General features: G+C 44.0%; 1 protein-coding gene across 1 annotated transcript in view; it reads left to right on the forward strand.

Moving 5' to 3' along the window:
• Window positions 1-17316, forward strand: part of MAP3K4 (mitogen-activated protein kinase kinase kinase 4) — a 151962-nt gene that overhangs the window by 300 nt on the left and 134346 nt on the right.

A 17316-nucleotide genomic window follows, 5' to 3' on the forward strand; every position in this document is an offset into this window, starting at 1 on the left:
GATTGTAATGTGTTTGGGTTGGGGACTGACTCAGAAATATACAAAATTGTGTGATAACACTATTGCAATACATTAAATTTAGGAGTAAGCATTCAGGTGGCAATGCTTGATACATTTCAACAGTAACTTTTAAAGACAATTGATAACTCATGTAAAGCTTTTTAAATAGCTGATCAACCATAATGGCTTTTTACTTCATTTTTAAGTTAAATTTCAAGGCTGTTTCCGCAGCAGTACAGTCAGCGTCTTTCGGTGTGTGACATAATATCTAGGTTCTGTGAATTTATTTTATGGAAAGAGAAATTAATCAAAGAAACTTTAAAAGGGCAACATCTAAGCTATCTCTGTGTTCAGCCAAGATGGAGACTGAATGTATTCATCAGTGGATGTGAGCTAGCTCTTATAGAAAAAGAATAATGTTACAGATCAGAAGTAGATTCTGTGGACAAGGAAGCTGACCCAAAGACAGGGCTTGAAAAACAGTTGGGGGGAGGGAGAAGCAAGAGTGGAGGAGTTGGTAGCTGGACAGCAAGCAGTGTTGACAGTCTGGACAGAGTGGTCAGGGAGGGCACTGCTTTCAAGAGATGAGTGCTGTTCACTTTTCTTGTTTTTATGTGTGACTCAGCTGAGAGTCCTTCAGATTACTGTTGCATAAGTCATTTCTCTCAGACATCAGTCCTTATATGAAAAACCCACGTAACCTTTAAGAAAAGATGCTGAAGGGTAAAGCATTTCTGTAATCTACACCTCTCCCAGGCAAAATTCTGGGCGATGGACAAAGATATCCTCTCCCAATGAATTTTGTTGCCATTCAGCTTTGATGTGTGAAAATAAGGTGAGAAACCCAAAGACTAGGGAGGAGGTGAAAATTGGCAATGGTGTTGGTCAAAATGTACCACAGCTTAAATAATATAAAGCATTATTTGACTTTTCGGCTTTATTTATGTGATAACTGTTGTTTCAGCTGGAATCATTAATCAGGCTAACTGCACCATGTTGCCTATTGAGGTCAAATAATCCTTCAGTGGTTTAGGTGAAGCATTTTAGCAGAGAAATTAGAGCAGGGTTTGCTAGCTATGCAGTTCTTTGCACTGCTAGGCACCTTTACTGTTCGTCGGAAGGTTTTATGCTGCTCATCCTTGGCTCTATGAGCTTAGGTGTAAAAAAATTATCTAACTTATATTATGAGCACCTTCCATGTAAAATTGATTAGCAATAGCAAAGTATGTAATGAACTTCGTGGAATCTCAGGGTTTTCTCTTGAGATATAAAAAGTTGTAAGGTTGTTTTTTGTTTCAAGGAGTGGGGAAAAGGACAAGTAGAAGGGGTGTTTAGTGTCATACATCTAGTGTGGAAAGAGTTCTGCAGCCATTTCTAAAGATGGACAAAACTCCAATTTCACCTGATCCCCTCTGGAAGTTTGTTCTACAGCCAGATACTCTCAAATGAAAAGGTTTTGTCCCCCAGCTGCATATGCTTTGTCCTGGACTTCGTGATCTGCATTGTCTCAGAAGACTGTATCTTCCTTGGCAATTCATAGATTGAATAGGACATTCTTGTGTGGGAGAAAATATGAAAGAAGCCCACTATAATAGCTTTAACTTCACAAAAATGAGAGAGCTAGTTAAATGAAAACTAAAAGGAACAGTAACAGGAGTGAAATGTTTGCAGTCTGCATGGAAACTTAAAAAACACCATTATAGAGGTTCAAATTAAATGTATGCCCCCAAATAAAAAATATAGTGAGAGGACTAAAAAAATGTCACCTATGTATAAACAATAGAGTAAAAGAGGTGGTTGGAGGCAAAAAGGCATCCTTAAAAATTTGGAAGTTTCAAATCCTACTGAGGAAAGGAGTATAAACTCTGGCAAGTCAAGCGTAAAAATATAATTAGGCAGGCCAAAAAAGAACTTGAAGAACAGCTAGCAAAAGACTCAGAAACTAACAGCAAAATATTTTACATCAGAAGCAGGAAGATTGCCAAATAGGCAGTCTGGCCACTGGACAATCGAGGTACTAAAGGACCACTCAAGGAAGAGAGAGCCAACGTGGAGAAGCTACATTGATTCTTTGCATCGATCTTCACTGCAGAGGATGTGAGGGAGATTCCCACAGCTATTCTTTTTAGATAGTAGAAGACGTTTTAGAACGTAGAAGCCATTCCCTGAGCCTTTCTTTTTAGGTGGCAAATCTGAGGAACTGTCCCAGGTTGAAGTGTCAGTAGAGGAGGTTTTGGGACAGAATAATAAATTAAACAGTAATAAGTCACTAGAACCAGATGGTATTCACCCAAGAGTTCTGAAGGAACTCCAATATGAACTTGCAGAACTATTAACTCTGGCATATAACCTGTTACTTATGTCAGCCTCTGTACCAGATGACTGGAGGATAGCTAATGTAACACCAGTTTTTAAAAAGGATCCAGAGGTGATCCTGACAATTACAGGCTGCTAAACCTAAATTCAGAGCCAGGCAAATTCGTTGAAACTATAGTAACAGAATTATCAGAGAGAGAAATGAACACAATGTGTTGAGGAAGAGTCAACATGGCTTTTGTAAGAGGCAATCATGTCTCACCAATCTATTAGAATTTTTTGAGGATGTTAGCAAATGTGGACAAGGGTGATCCAATGGACATGGTGTTCTTTGACTTTCAGAAAGCTGTTGGCAAGGTCCTTCATCAAAGACTCTTAAGCAAAGTAAGCAGTCGTGAGATAAGAGGAAAGAGTCTCTCATGGATCAGTAATTGGATAAAAGACAAGAAGCAAAGGATAGGAATAAATGGTCAGTTTTCCCAGTGGAGAAGGTGAATAGCAGTGTTCCCCAAGAATATGTACTGGGATCTGTGCTGTTCAACATATCCATAAATGATCTGGAAAAGGGGGCAAACAATGACCTGATAGTTTGCAGACAGTGAACAATTACGTAAGATATTTAAGTCCAATACAGACTGTGAAATGTTACAAAGGTGGGTGACTGAGCAACAAAATTGCAGATGAAATTGAGTGTTGATAAATGCTAAGTAATGCACATTGGAAAGCATAATCCCAACTATACATACAAAATAATAGGGTCTAAATCAGCTTTTACCACTCAAGAAAGAGATCTTGAAGTCATCATGGATAGTTCTCTGAAAACATCTGCTCAGTGTGCAGTGACAGCTTTTTTTTTTTTTGTCTAATAGAATATTAAGAGCCATTAGGAAAAGGATAGACAAGTCAGAAAATATCATATAAATCCCTGGAACACCCACATCTTTACTACTATGTGCAGTTCTGTTCCCCCCCCCCATCTCAAAAAAGATGTATTAGAATTGAAAAAAAGTACACAGAAGGACAACAAAAATAAATAGGGGTAGGAACAGCTTCCATATGAGGAGAGATTAAAAAGACTAGGTCTCTTCATCTTAGAAAAAAGACTGCTGAGGTGTGAGGATATGATAGAGGCTTATAAAATCATGAATGGTATGGAGAAAGTGAATGTGGAGGTGTTATTTACTCCTTCACATAATGCAAGAACTAAGGGTCCACTGGCTGAAATTAATAGGCAGCAGGTTTAAAACATACTTCTTCACATAATGCACAGTTAGTCCGTGGAACTCATTGCTGGGGATGTTATGAAGACCAAAAGTATAACTGGGCTCAAAAAAGAATTAGATAAGTTCCTGGAGGATAGGTCCATCAGTGGCTATTAGCCAAGATGGTCAGGAATACAACCCCATGCTCTGGGTTTTCCAAAGCCTTCGACTTCCAGATGGTGGGAGTGGACAGTACTGGATGGATCACTCCGTAGTTGCCCTGTTCTGTTCATTCCCTCTGAAGCATCTGGCAGTGGTCATTGTTGGAAGACAGAAAACTGGGCTAGATGGACAATTAATCTGACCCAGTATGGCCATTCTTATATTCCTATGAAATTTGGAGTCTAAAGTAGATGGGGCTTGGTGTGTTAAATGCTTTAAAGGTTAGGACTGAGGCCTTAAACTGACATTGGAACTGCACTGAGAGCAAATGAAGGGACAGGAGTACAGACGTGATGTGTTCGTGGCAGCCTGAACCGTATAGGGAAGTGGGCAGCTGCATTTGGAACCTGTTCATTGTTTTCACATTCAGTTTCTGATACAGTGAATTACATTAATCCAATCTGAAAATAGGTGCATGGGTTATTGTGGCCAGTCTCTCATGAGGGAGCAAGGGGTGGAGCTGGAGATGAAAGAAGGCATTTTTAGACACTGATGCTACCTGATCATTCAAGCTTAATGAGGAGTCAAAGAGAATCCTGAAGCTTTGCACCAATTTGATGAATGGCGGTTGTATGCCTTCAAAGCTGGATGAGGGAGATGATATGCTGACTAGTTTTCAAAGCATTTCCCTCTGCAAACTAGCATCATTTCGGTCTTGCCTGGGTTGAATTTGAGTCAGTTAGTGTTGATCCAAGAGCTGATCTCTTGAAAACAGTGGCTGTGGTGTCATGAGTAGAGAATTAGATATACAGGTCAGTACTGGAAGCTAAATCCATGATGTTTCTTTAGCTCTCCTAGTCTCATGTAACTGTCAAAGAGAAGCAGAGATAGTAGGGATCCGTGAGGGACCCTACAGGTGAGAACCTTCAAGGAAAAGTTACCCATCAGCACTCTCTGGGTTCTGCTGAAAGGAACGATTGGAGCTATTACAATGCTCTGTCACCCATTCCTGCTGTGTCATGCAAATGGGTTAGCAGTTTGTGATCCTCGGTTTTTAATACAGTAGAGACGTTCACTGTTACGAGTATGGAGATCTTGCCTCTATCTATGGCCACGTGGAGATTGTCCTTGCTGCTAGAGCTGTCTCTGTGCTATGCTCTCTGAGGCATCTAGGAATTGGCTGATCTCACATGTTGTAGAAGGTTGGTGATTACTGCTTTCTCAATTACTTTGCCCGGAATAGGAGACTGGAGACAGGATGGTAGTTGGAGATGTCTCCTTGATTGAGTGGTGGCTTTTTGAGGATTGGGCAGGTTATTGTCTCTTTCAAGGAGTTTGGTAAGTGTGCTTCACAGAAGAAGGCATATCCTTTACTAGTAGCCATAATACTTCACTGTCTTTCACTGCCCAGGAGGCACGTGGATCTGTTTCACAGGTTCTAATATTTTCCATGGCTTCTTCAGTTTCTGCAAGTGTTATGGGACTGAACTCTGTCATGGGAAGTGAGATGGTTAATGCAGTCTGGTCAGCGTCCAAGGTCTTGGTTGATTAGTTGATTTACTGTGCAGAATAGCTCTGTCTGCTGTGATTCTGCTGCATTGATGGCAGAAGAGCAGAAGACACTTTCTGCCTCCTTTACTGCATTAGCAAAATTCTGTAAGAATTGTTTGTGCTGTTGGCGGATGTACATCCTACAAGATATTCTGAGCCATGCTTCGATGGCTGCCATGCTTCAGCAGCCCTCTTCTCTGTGCTCCAGGACAAACACTGCTTCAGGTGGCTTTATAGCTTTATTGTTCCAACCCCTCTTCTCCTCACAGGGACAGAGTAGTGATTAGTAGATCTTCCAGTCGTATAAACCTGGAGCATCACAGGACTCAGTCCTGCAGCCCTATTTCACCCCTTCAACTCAACTCAGTAGCAGGCTTTCTGTGCTGAAGTTGGGGCATGGTTCTCAGTGCTCCTGTTCTCACTAGCTTTTGTGAGGAAAGATGAGTAGGGGACGTTTCTCTCAGGCCCTTATTCCAAAACATGAGATTTCAGTTGTCAGAGTCCCCCTTGTTCCCTCCCTCCCCCACACCTTATATTAAAAAAAATGAAAAAAGCCAGGAATGTTTTCTGGGGCAGGGATTTACCTTGAGTTCCAATCCTTAGTCTGCTCATGACACTTCTTCTTTTTCCTCTCTCAAACAAATCTACTCATTTCCACCCTTTATCCTCTGACTCCTCTTTACAGACTCTAGGACAAGAAAAAATTCCAAAAGTACCATTGTAACACTTGATCTCTGGTGGTGATTTAACAAGGATGATGATGATGAAACAATGTTCACTGCTTCATTATATCTCCTCTCAATTGTATGCAGGTAGACAATAGTTTTAATATGCTTGATAAGTCTTCTTAATAATAGTATTTTACCTCTAATTGAGCACATTATTGGCTTCTTTAGTGCACACTGTGTCACAATTTGTCGTGATCTCTGTATTTTTCTTGGCCTCAGGGGTATGTGTTTCTGATGTGGAAAATATTAGCGTCCTAGGTTTTTACATACAAACTGCTCAGAAATGCTGGATACAGAAGCCATAGTAACTTTATTTTGTATTTATGTTTGGAATCTACATAAATTAGAATCCTTATTAGGAAATATTGAATAGCATATTGTAATACCCTAAAAGGAGTTGCTGCAGTTTTGCATAGGAGGCAGTAGTAGAGATTTATCCCTGGGATGTACAGGGCTGTCACAAACTTTGCGTATTTTTTGTTACTTAGACCAGTATCTTTTCATGAGCATGCAGTTTGCAAGTTGCATAGTATATAATATTATTTTATCAGTATTAATATAGTGCTAGGGTCCCCAATCATAGACCAGACCTTCTTGTTCTAGGTGTCGTACAAACACAGAACAAAAAAGGTCTTTGTCCAAGGGGTTTACAATCTAATACAGGGGTTGGAAACTTGCGGCATGCGTGCCAAAGGTGGCACACAAGCTGATTTTTAGTGGCACTCTGCTGCCAGCTGGGGTCCCTGCTGCTGGCCTGGTGGATGGAAACCCAGGCTGGCAGTGGGCTGAGCAGGGCCGGTGTCCGGGACCCTGCCTGGCAGGGGCCAGTGGAAGGAACCCCAGACTGGCAGCGACCGAGTGGCTCAGTCCACTGCCGGTCTGGAGTTCAGTCTGCCGCCCCCGCTGCTGGTCTGGGGTTCTGTCTGCCAGCTCCTGTAAATGTAAAATGTGTTTCTGGCATGTGAAAATATTTATTTACTGTAATTTAAGAAGACTTGGTACACCACTTCTCAAAGGTTGCTGACATCTGATCTAATCTATCAAAAGTATTTTTCTCTTCATACCAAATATTGAGTGTATTGCTGCCATTTCATAAAATTCCAGCTTCTAAAAAAAAATGAGTTAAAGATTTGTTCGTTGCTTTTTACCAAAGGTCTCCAGTGAGTTGTTTGTACTTTTTTCCTTGAGATATTTTTACATTGTTCTCTCAGTGCTGCTTCTATACCGAGATCTGTATTGTCCACTCTTTGTGCTGCAGCTGCAGACACTTTTGATGCTCATGAATGTGGCAGTTTTGAAGAAAAATGTAATCGTTTGAGGAAGTGGGATGGAGAGGAGAGAACTCTAGTTTAATTTCAAGAATTTTTCAGGATATTGTTTTATCTAATGGAATTTGTAGCTTCTTTCAGATCTAGGAATTTTAAAGGATGATTAGTATATTTTAATCTAAGGCTGCTACATAGTGATTATAAATATTACTTAAAATCATCATTGCTTTGGAATCTTCAGCAAGCAGCAGGACACTCATTTTCTCTGCAACTCCTTTCTTGTAATTAATATAATTGTATATCTTGCAGGGATATTTATTTGGTATAGGGTTTTTTTAGTGGTTTTAATAATTAGTTAAAATCTATTATTATAGACACCACATGATCATATGTCTTAACTTATTGAATTCTCAGAGTATTAAAGCAGAACTAGTAACATATTTTCCTCTATTGTTAAAATTGGGTTGAATCACAGTTACAGACCATTGGATTTGTAAGCCTGGTGTCTGCACTTTTGAGACAGGGCACTTGGTAAATCAGTGGAGGACATAAAATAGACCAGGGGTCGGCAACCTTTCAGAAGCGGTGTGCTGAGTCTTCATTTATTCACTTTAATTTAAGGTTTCACGTGCCAGTAATACATTTTAATGTTTTTTAGAAGGTCTTGCTCTATAAGTCTATATATTATATAACTAAACTATTTTTGGAAAATAAGCAAGGTTTTCAAAATGTTTAAGAAGCTTCATTTTTAAAATTAAATTAAAATGTTGATCTTATGCTGCTGGCCCGCTCAGCCCACTGCTGGTCTGGGGTTCTGTTCACCTAGGCAGGCAGCAGGTTGAGCGGGGCCTGGGGTCTGCAGCAGGGACCCCGGCAGGCAAGAGTCCGGCAGCCAGAACCCCAGACGAGCAGCGGACTGTGCAGGGCCAGCGGCCAGAACCCCAGACTGACAGTGGGCTGAGCGGCTCAGTCCGCTGCCGCTCAGGGGTTCCATCCGTCGGCACCTGCCAGCTGTGATCCTGGCTGCCGGACCCGCTCAGCCCTCTGCCAGTCTGGGGTCCCGGCCCTGCCCACATACAGTGGCTACCTACTGTCTCCCTGGTTCTGGCCCATTCTCTTCCTCTCTGCACTGAGCTGAGGGTGGGAGTGCATTGACCACAGGGCTGGGGGTGAAGGAGCAGGCTGGGGGTTAGGGTATGTTGTGGGGTACAAGAGTCAGGGCAGAGGGCTGAGGCATGTGAAGGGGGTGTAGGTGTCAGGGCATGGGGTGTGAGGGCTCTGGGTATGTGTGGGGGTGCCAGAGTCAGGCCTGGGGTCGTGGGGAGGTATGAAGGAGTCAAGCAGAGGGCTGGGTATGTGTGAGGGTGATACATGGCTCAGGGCAGGGGCTTAGGCTGGGTGCAGGGCTCAGGGCAGAGGGCGCTGTGTGTGGAGGGGGTCAGGGCAGAGGGCTGTGTGTGTGAGGGTGGGTACAGGGCTCAGGGCAGGGGCCTGGGGGGTGTGGGGCGCAGAGCTCAGGGCACGGGCCTGAGGTGTATGCGGGGCTGCAGGGCTTAGGGCAGAAGGCTGGGTGTGTGTGGGGGGGGATCAAGGCAGAGGACTGGGCGTGTGTGAAGGGGTCACGGCTCAGGGCAAGGGCCTGGGGGATGTGCGGGGCTCAGGGCAGAGGGTAGAATGTGTGTGAGGGGATCAGGGCTCAGGGCAGGGGCCTGGGGGATGTGCGAGGCGCAGGGCTCAGGACAGAGGGTTGGGTGTGTGTGAGGGGGTCAGGGCTCAGGGCCGGGGCCTGGGGTGTGTGCGGGGCGCAGGGCAGAGGGCTGGGTGTGTGTGAGGGCAGGGTCAGAGCAGAGGGCTGGGGATGTGGGCTGGGGTCGTGGGGTGCTCATGGCAGGGGGTTGGAGGGGACATGCCCCTATTCCACCCCACCTTCCCCAAGGCCCTGCCTCTGCTTCTTCTCTGCCTTCGCACACTGACTCAACTTCTCTCCCACCCCCTCTCTCGCAAGGGCCATCAGCTGATCAGCCGGCAGGGAGGGAGAGAGAGGAGGAGGAGGGTCAGGAACCCAGCACACTGCAGGAAGAGACAGGGGAGCAGGCAGGACCAAGCTTCTGTCCACTGCCCCCATGGGAGGGGGTGGGGGGGCAGAGAAGAGTGGGCGGGGCTGGGCAGGGCAGGATTTTTAATGGCATGCTGCTGCCTGCTGGGACTCCGGCAGGCAGCAGCATGCCATTAAAAATTGGCACGTGTGCCATAGGTTACCCATCCCTGATATAGACCATGTAGCTTTCTATGTGGAAAGGGCACAGTGCAATAGGATGTATTCAGAAAGAAGCTCTTCATTTGTCTGTTTTGTGTAATATTTTTCAAACTTCAAGAAGCTATTTACAACAACAGTCTGTGGAATGCACATCTTGGTGACTGCTTTAGTGGATGGTTACTCTATTTACTGTAGTATAGTCTGCTAGAGTACAGTCACCGGATTCAAATTGATTATTCTGCACCTAAAGTTTAACCACTTGATCTCCGTTACTGTGATTGCTTGTAGGCTTTTGTACCGCTTAGGAGCAGATGTACATTGCTACAGGTTGGCAAGCATTAGCTGACAAACACATGTTCTAATGTACATGCTAAATGTTTTTCTTGTTATAATTTCTGTTTTTGTGAAACACCATTTAAGTAGGACACTAGTTTTTCTCAATAGCTTATACTCTTGTATATTTGTTATGTATGATAAATATTGTCAGCTGCTTGTTTCTGTAGTGTTTTTCCTACCAACAAGATGAAGAACTTTCACAGAAATTGTTAACTTAATATTTTGTTCATAGACTTTCTTTTGCAGTTTGAGTGAGTATGTGAAAACAGTGAGTATGTGCAAACAGGAACATCTTACTCTGCAGATGCTTACATAGTTGAGAAGGGTGGCCCTACAATTGGAACTATCCTAAGCAACCACAACTTAGGCCATGTCTACATCTAAAATTTTGCAGCGCTGGTTGTTACAGCTGTATTAGTACAGCTGTATAGGGCCAGCGCTGCAGAGTGGCCACACTTACAGCAACCAGCGCTGCAAGTGGTGTTAGATGTGGCCACACTGCAGCGCTGTTGGGCGGCTTCAAGGGGGGTTCGGGGAACGCGAGAGCAAACCGGGAAAGGAGACCAGCTTCGCCGCGGTTTGCTCTCGCGTTCCCCGAACAAGCAGGTCTCCTTCCCTGCGGTTTGCAGGGTGGTTCGGGGAACGCGAGAGCAAACCGCGGCGAAGCTGGTCTCCTTTCCCGGTTTGCTCTCGCGTTCCCCGAACCACCCTGCAAACCGCAGGGAAAGAGACCTGCTTGATCGGGGGTTTGGGGAACGCGAGAGCAAACCGGGAAAGGAGACCAGCTTCGCTGCGGTTTGCTCTCGCGTTCCCTGAACCACCCTGCAAACCGCAGGGAAGGAGACCTGCTTGATCGGGGGTTCGGGGAACGCGAGAGCAAACCGGGAAAGGAGACCAGCTTCGCCGCGGTTTGCTCTCGCGTTCCCCGAACAAGCAGGTCTCCTTCCCTGCGGTTTGCGGGGTGGTTCGGGGAACGCGAGAGCAAACCGCGGCGAAGCTGGTTTCCTTTCCCGGTTTGCTCTCGCGTTCCCCGAACCACCCTGCAAACCGCAGGGAAGGAGACCTGCTTGTTCGGGGAACGCGAGAGCAAACCGCGGCGAAGCTGGTCTCCTTTCCCGGTTTGCTCTCGCGTTCCCCGAACCACCCTGCAAACCGCAGGGAAGGAGACCTGCTTGTTCAGGGAACGCGAGAGCAAACCGCGGCGAAGCTGGTCTCCTTTCCCGGTTTGCTCTCGCGTTCCCCAAACCACCCTGCAAACCGCAGGGAAGGAGACCTGCTTGTTCGGGGAACGCGAGAGCAAACCGGGGAAGGAGACCAGCTTCGCCGCGGTTTGCTCTCGCGTTCCCGGAACCATCCAGCAAACCTCAGGGAAGGAGACCTGCTTGCTCGGGGTTCGGGGAACGCGAGAGCAAGCTGGGGAAGGAGACCAGCTTGATTACCAGAGGCTTCCTCAGGTATGCTGGGATACCTGCTTATTCCACGGAGGTCAAGAAAAGCGCTGGTAAGTGTCTATACTTGATTACCAGCGCTGGATCCTCTACACCCGAGACAAAACGGGAGTACGGCCAGCGCTGCAAACAGGGAGTTGCAGCGCTGGTGGTGCCCTGCAGATGTGTGGTGCCCTCCTAAGTTGCAGCGCTGTAACTCCCTCACCAGCGCTGCAACTTTCTGATGTAGACAAGCCCTTAGTCTTTGCCCAAATCCAAGACCATTATCTGTTGGCCGAAGAATACACAAAATGTAACAGAAAGGACTTGACTTGAGAATTTGAGAGGGTAGAGAGGAAAAAACAAAACAACAACAAAAAACAGGCTCATTGGAAGCTTAACTGTATGGAGGGGTTAGTGACATATTTTGATGAGACTACAAAATTGAAGTGTTAATCATTTGAACTGTGGAAAAGAGAAGGTGAAATTACAGATATTTTAACCCTTGTGTAGTGCCTTCAGAGCAGTAGTATGTTGAACAGAAGACAGTTATGGAGTCAACAAATACAGTGATTAAGGGAGGGAGAACTGTGGGAAATTAGTATGAAAGCGAATATGTTGAACCAAGTGCAAGGCCAGATAGTGCACAGCATTCACTAGAAATTTCTTAAAATAAAATCAAAGATTAAGCCAACTAAGGAAATAAAGGGTGTGATAAAATGGACAGCTACTAAAGAGGCTAAATGTACTGGTGGCAGCCTTACAGAAAAAAAAACTTGATGCCAAATGTTACTTCAGAGGAAAGTAGGGAGTACATAGTTTCACACCTCTTTCAATTTATACAGCACCTGCCTTCAGCTTTTATGGACGATGTTTCTCATCAGTTTTACTCTAGAGAATAGTTCAGATGTGCGGATTGAGATGCATAGATCAAGAGCTTTGCTCAAGTTTCAGGAGGGTTTGAAAAAAAATGGGACTCTTCCCCTTTTTAAATGTCACCCTAAATAACCCATGATTTTTCCAGCTAATAAATAGTATATGATGTCAAGGTATATTCTAGCCACCAAGGCAGAATACAATATTTCTCAAAAGCTACATAAATCACATAGCTCTTCTGTGATTCCAAAGCCTTTTATCTGTTCAAAAAAGCATCTTTTAGGCTATACAAGGGCCCGAATTCCCTTATACCATCATGGGTGAGTTATAGAATTTTCCACTAGCTTCATTAATGCCCCAAGTCTCAGCTTTTGTCATATTAAAGTTTTTACAATGCAGCTGCCACTCTTCTTCCAATGGAAATGACCATTGGATTGCCCTAAATGGACGTGTGGTGCTTTAATCTAATTACCATTTAAAATTAAGAAAAGAAAATCAGACTGTTTTATAAAATGTGATTTTTAAAGCACCTTTACCATCCTCCATTAGATTGATGATCCACTTTTGGTTCATCAGTCATGAATTTTCTTAGTAGAAAGTAACAGAAGTGTGTAGTGTCTCAATAATAAATTTTCAAGAGTTAGTTCCCATAGTTTTCATAAGGGCAGTGGAACAGGAGCCTTATGAGGCGTGTATTTTGTTTTTTAATGAGAAGGAAATATTTTGTAAAGATAAACTTTAAAAAGGAACATCCCTTCATTAAAATTTCCATTTAAACGTGGGCTGGAAATAATTAGAGAGGAGAAGTACAAGGGAGGCATACTGCATTTGCCATAATATCTAAATAAGATTTTAACTTTATCATCAGTGTTTCTACGTATATTTGTCCCCCAAAATACATGAAATCAAGACATTGAAAATATTTGACTTTTTTCAGTAATAATGAATTATGAAATTATATGCTAGGGATAAAGATAACTGATATAACCGCACATTGCTGAATACTACAGTTGGCTGTCACCGGATAATTTGACTCATGCAGGTATATATAATTTTTCAAAATTATATAAATTATAAACAGAATGGATGTTAACTTTTAGTGCTCTTGATATATGTACAGTACTGCAACATTTTCTAATATGGATGCTTGACTCCTTGATGATTTATAGAAAATGTTTGTTGGTCTTCACCAGCTGTGGAAACCTACGTTTTTTGCTAGTATCAACAATTTAGATCACACCTTGATTTATGTTTGCTGGAGGTCATTTTATGAGTCTGCATGCTCCATGTTTAGCACTCTTTGCCTTCTTAAGTGTTAGATGTAACGGCCATTGATTTTATAAGCAGCACATTGACCATATGTCAATGTTCTGTTATAATGGTAGCTGTTTCTTTTAAGCCGGAGTCTTGCTGTGAGAATTTATCTGAAGGCTCTTGAGACTTGTCTAGGTTAGAGAAATGTGCACCAATGTAACTAAATTGATGCAGTTACACTGTTCAAACCCTTAAGGTAGACACAATGCACTCGTGCACAATGAGGCTTGCACTGGCACAAATAAGGGCTTGTCTTCACTGTAGAATTAATTTGAGTTATGAGTCGAGTGCTGCCCTGTCAACGTCTGACCAGTTACTCTCTTCAGAGACCTTAAACTGGTTCTTTTCTATCCAACTTCATGAAGAAGCCTTGTCTTCACACTGTCAGCTAAGGATGTTATTTAAAAGTGGTAGTGGAGAGAAATGATGAGGCATACCACATGAAGTATAGGCCATGATAGCAGACCTGCCTGTTAAGGGAACGTAGCTCTTCAACCAGAGGACAGACTAAGTGTGGCAATTTAGACTTGGATGTTCTACAGAAAGCCATACAAATGCCAGCCCCAGTTCAACCAGCAAAGCTGAACCCCAATCGTGTGCAACCCCTTTCGTACAGGAGTGTGCTATCCTGCTCCTGGGACAGACAGCCGGAGTGCCAATAAAGAAGCAAACCCAGGTACTCTAGGGGATGCCCATCTTCTCCCTCTACGACTGGTCACCTAGAGGCAACAGATTTGATGGGAGTGTAGAAAGTCATGCCAAAGCTGTTCTGAAGCCTGCTCCCTTCCCTTCAGGAACTGCTTTACCCCTTTCCATCTGGGCTGAGTGACTATCACAGCAGAAAAATGAGCATTAGATATCATGCCCAAGGCTGCTGTATACATTCTGTGCCCTCCTGCCTACCTACCCTCTTCCCCCCCTCCACTGTGCTTAGGGGACCCTTCTCTTGAGAGCCTATTACAAACAAAAGTGTCCTCATTGCTTTGTCTAGAAACTGTAGAAGAGGTGCTGCAGGCGTATAGGGCAAGAAACTTCCACTTCCAAGATCACAGAGAAGAAAGTTGGTCTTCATCTTATCAAAGACTTGAGGAGACTGAACAAATATATACACCACCTCAAATTCAGGATGGCAACGCTTGTCTCCATTCCATTTCTCCAGCTCAAGACTGGTTCAGAGTTGTTGTCCTACAGCATGTGCACTTCCGTGTAATGATCTGTCTCACCTACAAGAAGGTCCTAAGATTCACAGTGTGGGCCCAACCATTACCAATACAAAGTGCTGCCTTTCAGATCCTCTATGGCATGAAGAATCTTCACAAAGTGCCTAGCAATAGCAGCAGCACACCTAGGAAGAAAGGTCATTCATGTCTACCCTTACCTGGAGATTGCAGCAAGCCTAGAATGTGCCTTTTCTGTCTTCTCTCAGCTAGGCCTGTGAGTGAGCTATGAAAAATCATCTCTTAGCCTATCACAAATGAAAGAGTTCATAGGAACCCTGATCAACTCCAGTTCAGCAAGGGCATACCTTCCTGAAGACAGGTTCCTGTCAATGCTATTGGTACTGTTGGGGTAGAATGAAATCTCACTATGCCACTGTGGATGTGTCTGGCTCTGCTAGGCCATATGTAGACATGCAAATACGTCATGCCAATTGCCAGACTTCACCTGTGATTGCTCCAGTTCTGGCTTAGTGCACCTTGCACTATCACAAAACTGAGATGGTAAATGTAACTCAGAAATGTGCATGGAAGAGGTACTATTCTCTGCTCCCTACCTGACAATGAATTAATTATGGACACATCAGGCGCATGTTGGGGATCCCATCTGGATCATCTGCAAATGCACAGGCCCCGGTTCCCAGAAAACGTGGGGCTCTTGAAGCTCAGCTGTGGCTATCAACTAATCAAACAACATGCACAAACCTCTTAGGACACCAAAAAGCCAATACTGTTCTTAAAAAAAGGTAAATTTTTATTAAAAACAAAAAGGGAAAAAATACATCTGGAACTTGGGCTTTTTGCTAGATCTTAAAAGGAACAATTACAAAAAGTTAGCACCCAAAATAGCTTTCTTGGGGGTTCAGCTTAAAGGTACAAGCAAACAAAAGCATCTGGGGTTAGCACAGAGGAAATCCAGAGCCAAAATAAAATATAAACCTTATTGTGTCTGTCTAAACATTCCCTATCCAAATAATTTCTTCTTGATATGGAAGATGAATTTTCATACCTGGTTCAAGCCTTACACAGCATTGCTGCTCCATCCCTGCAGCCCGGAAAACAACGGAGAGATGAAGGGAGAGCTTTTTCCCCATTTTAAAAACTTCTAGCCTTCCCATTGGATCTTTTCATAGAATCATAGAATATTGGGGTTGGAAGAGACCTCAGGAGTTCATCTAGTCCAATCCCAAGCTCAAATCAGGACCAACACCAACTAAATCATCCCAGCCAAAGCTTTGTGAAGCTTTGCCTTAAAAACCTCTAAGAATGGACATTCCACCACCTCCCTAGGTAACCCATTCCAGTGCTTCTCCACTCTCCTGGTGAAAGTGTTTCCTAATATTCAACCTAGACCTCCCCCACTGCAAATTGAGACCATTGCTGCTTGTTCTGTCATCTGCCACCACTGAGAACAGCCTAGTTCCATCCTCTTTGGAACCCACCTTCAGGTAGTTGAAAGCTGCTATCAAATCCCCCCTCACTCTTCTCTTCTGCAGACTAAACAAGCCTAGTTCCCTTAACCTTTCCTCATGTGCCCCAGTCCCTTGCTCACTTTCCTGGCCCTCTGCTGGACTCCCTCCAATTTGTCCACATCCTTTCTGTAGCAGGGGGCCCAAACCTATATGCAATACTCCAGATGTGGCCTCACCAGTGCTGACTAGAGGGGAATAATCACTTCCCTTGATCTGCTGGCAATCGTCCTACTAATACAGCCCAATATGTTGTTAGCCTTCTTGGCAATGAGGGCACACTGCTGACTCATATCCAGTTTCTCATCCACTGTAATCCCCAGGTCCCTTTCTGCAGAACTGCTGCTTAGCCAGTCAGTCCTCAGCTGTAGCAGTGCATGGGATTCTTCCTTCCTAAGTGCAGGACTCTGTACTTGTCCTTGTTGAACCTCATCAGATTTCTTTTGGCCCAATTCTCCAATTTGTCTAGGTCACTTGGGACTGTATCTACCTCTTCCTCCCAGCTTAGTGTCATCTGCAAACTTGCTGAGGGTGCAATCCATCCCATCATCCATATGATTGATAAAGATGTTGAACAAAACAGGCCCCAGGACCGACCTCTGGGGCACTCCGCTTGATACCGGCTGCCAACTAGACATGGAGACATTGATCACTACCCATTGAGCCCAACAATCTAGCCAGCTTTCTATCCACCTTATAGTCCATTTATCCAATCCATACTTTTTTAACTTGCTGGCAAGAATACTGTGGGAGACTGTATCAAAAGCTTTGCTAAAATCAAGATATATCACATCCACCGCTTTTCCCATATCCACAGAGCCAATTATCTCATCACAGAAGGCAATCAGGTTGGTCAGGCATGACTTGCCTTTGGTGAATCCATATTGACTGTTCCTGATCATCTTCCTCTCCTTCAAGTGCTTCAAAATTGATTCCTTGAGGATCTGCTCCATGATTTTGCTGGGGATTGAAATGAGGCTGACCGGTCTGTAGTGGCATGGGTTCTCTTTCTTCCCTTTTTAAAATATGGGCACTATATTTGCCTTTTTCCAATCGTTCAGGACCTCCCCCGATCGCCACAAATTTTCAAAGATAATGGCCAATCTGTAATCACATCAGCCAACTCCCACAGCACCCTTGAATGCATTAGATCTGGATCCATGGACTTGTGCATGTCAAGCTTTTCTAAATAG

This window comes from Gopherus evgoodei, chromosome 3 (genome assembly GCF_007399415.2).
Source record: "Gopherus evgoodei ecotype Sinaloan lineage chromosome 3, rGopEvg1_v1.p, whole genome shotgun sequence".
NCBI classification, from domain to species: Eukaryota; Metazoa; Chordata; order Testudines; family Testudinidae; genus Gopherus; species Gopherus evgoodei.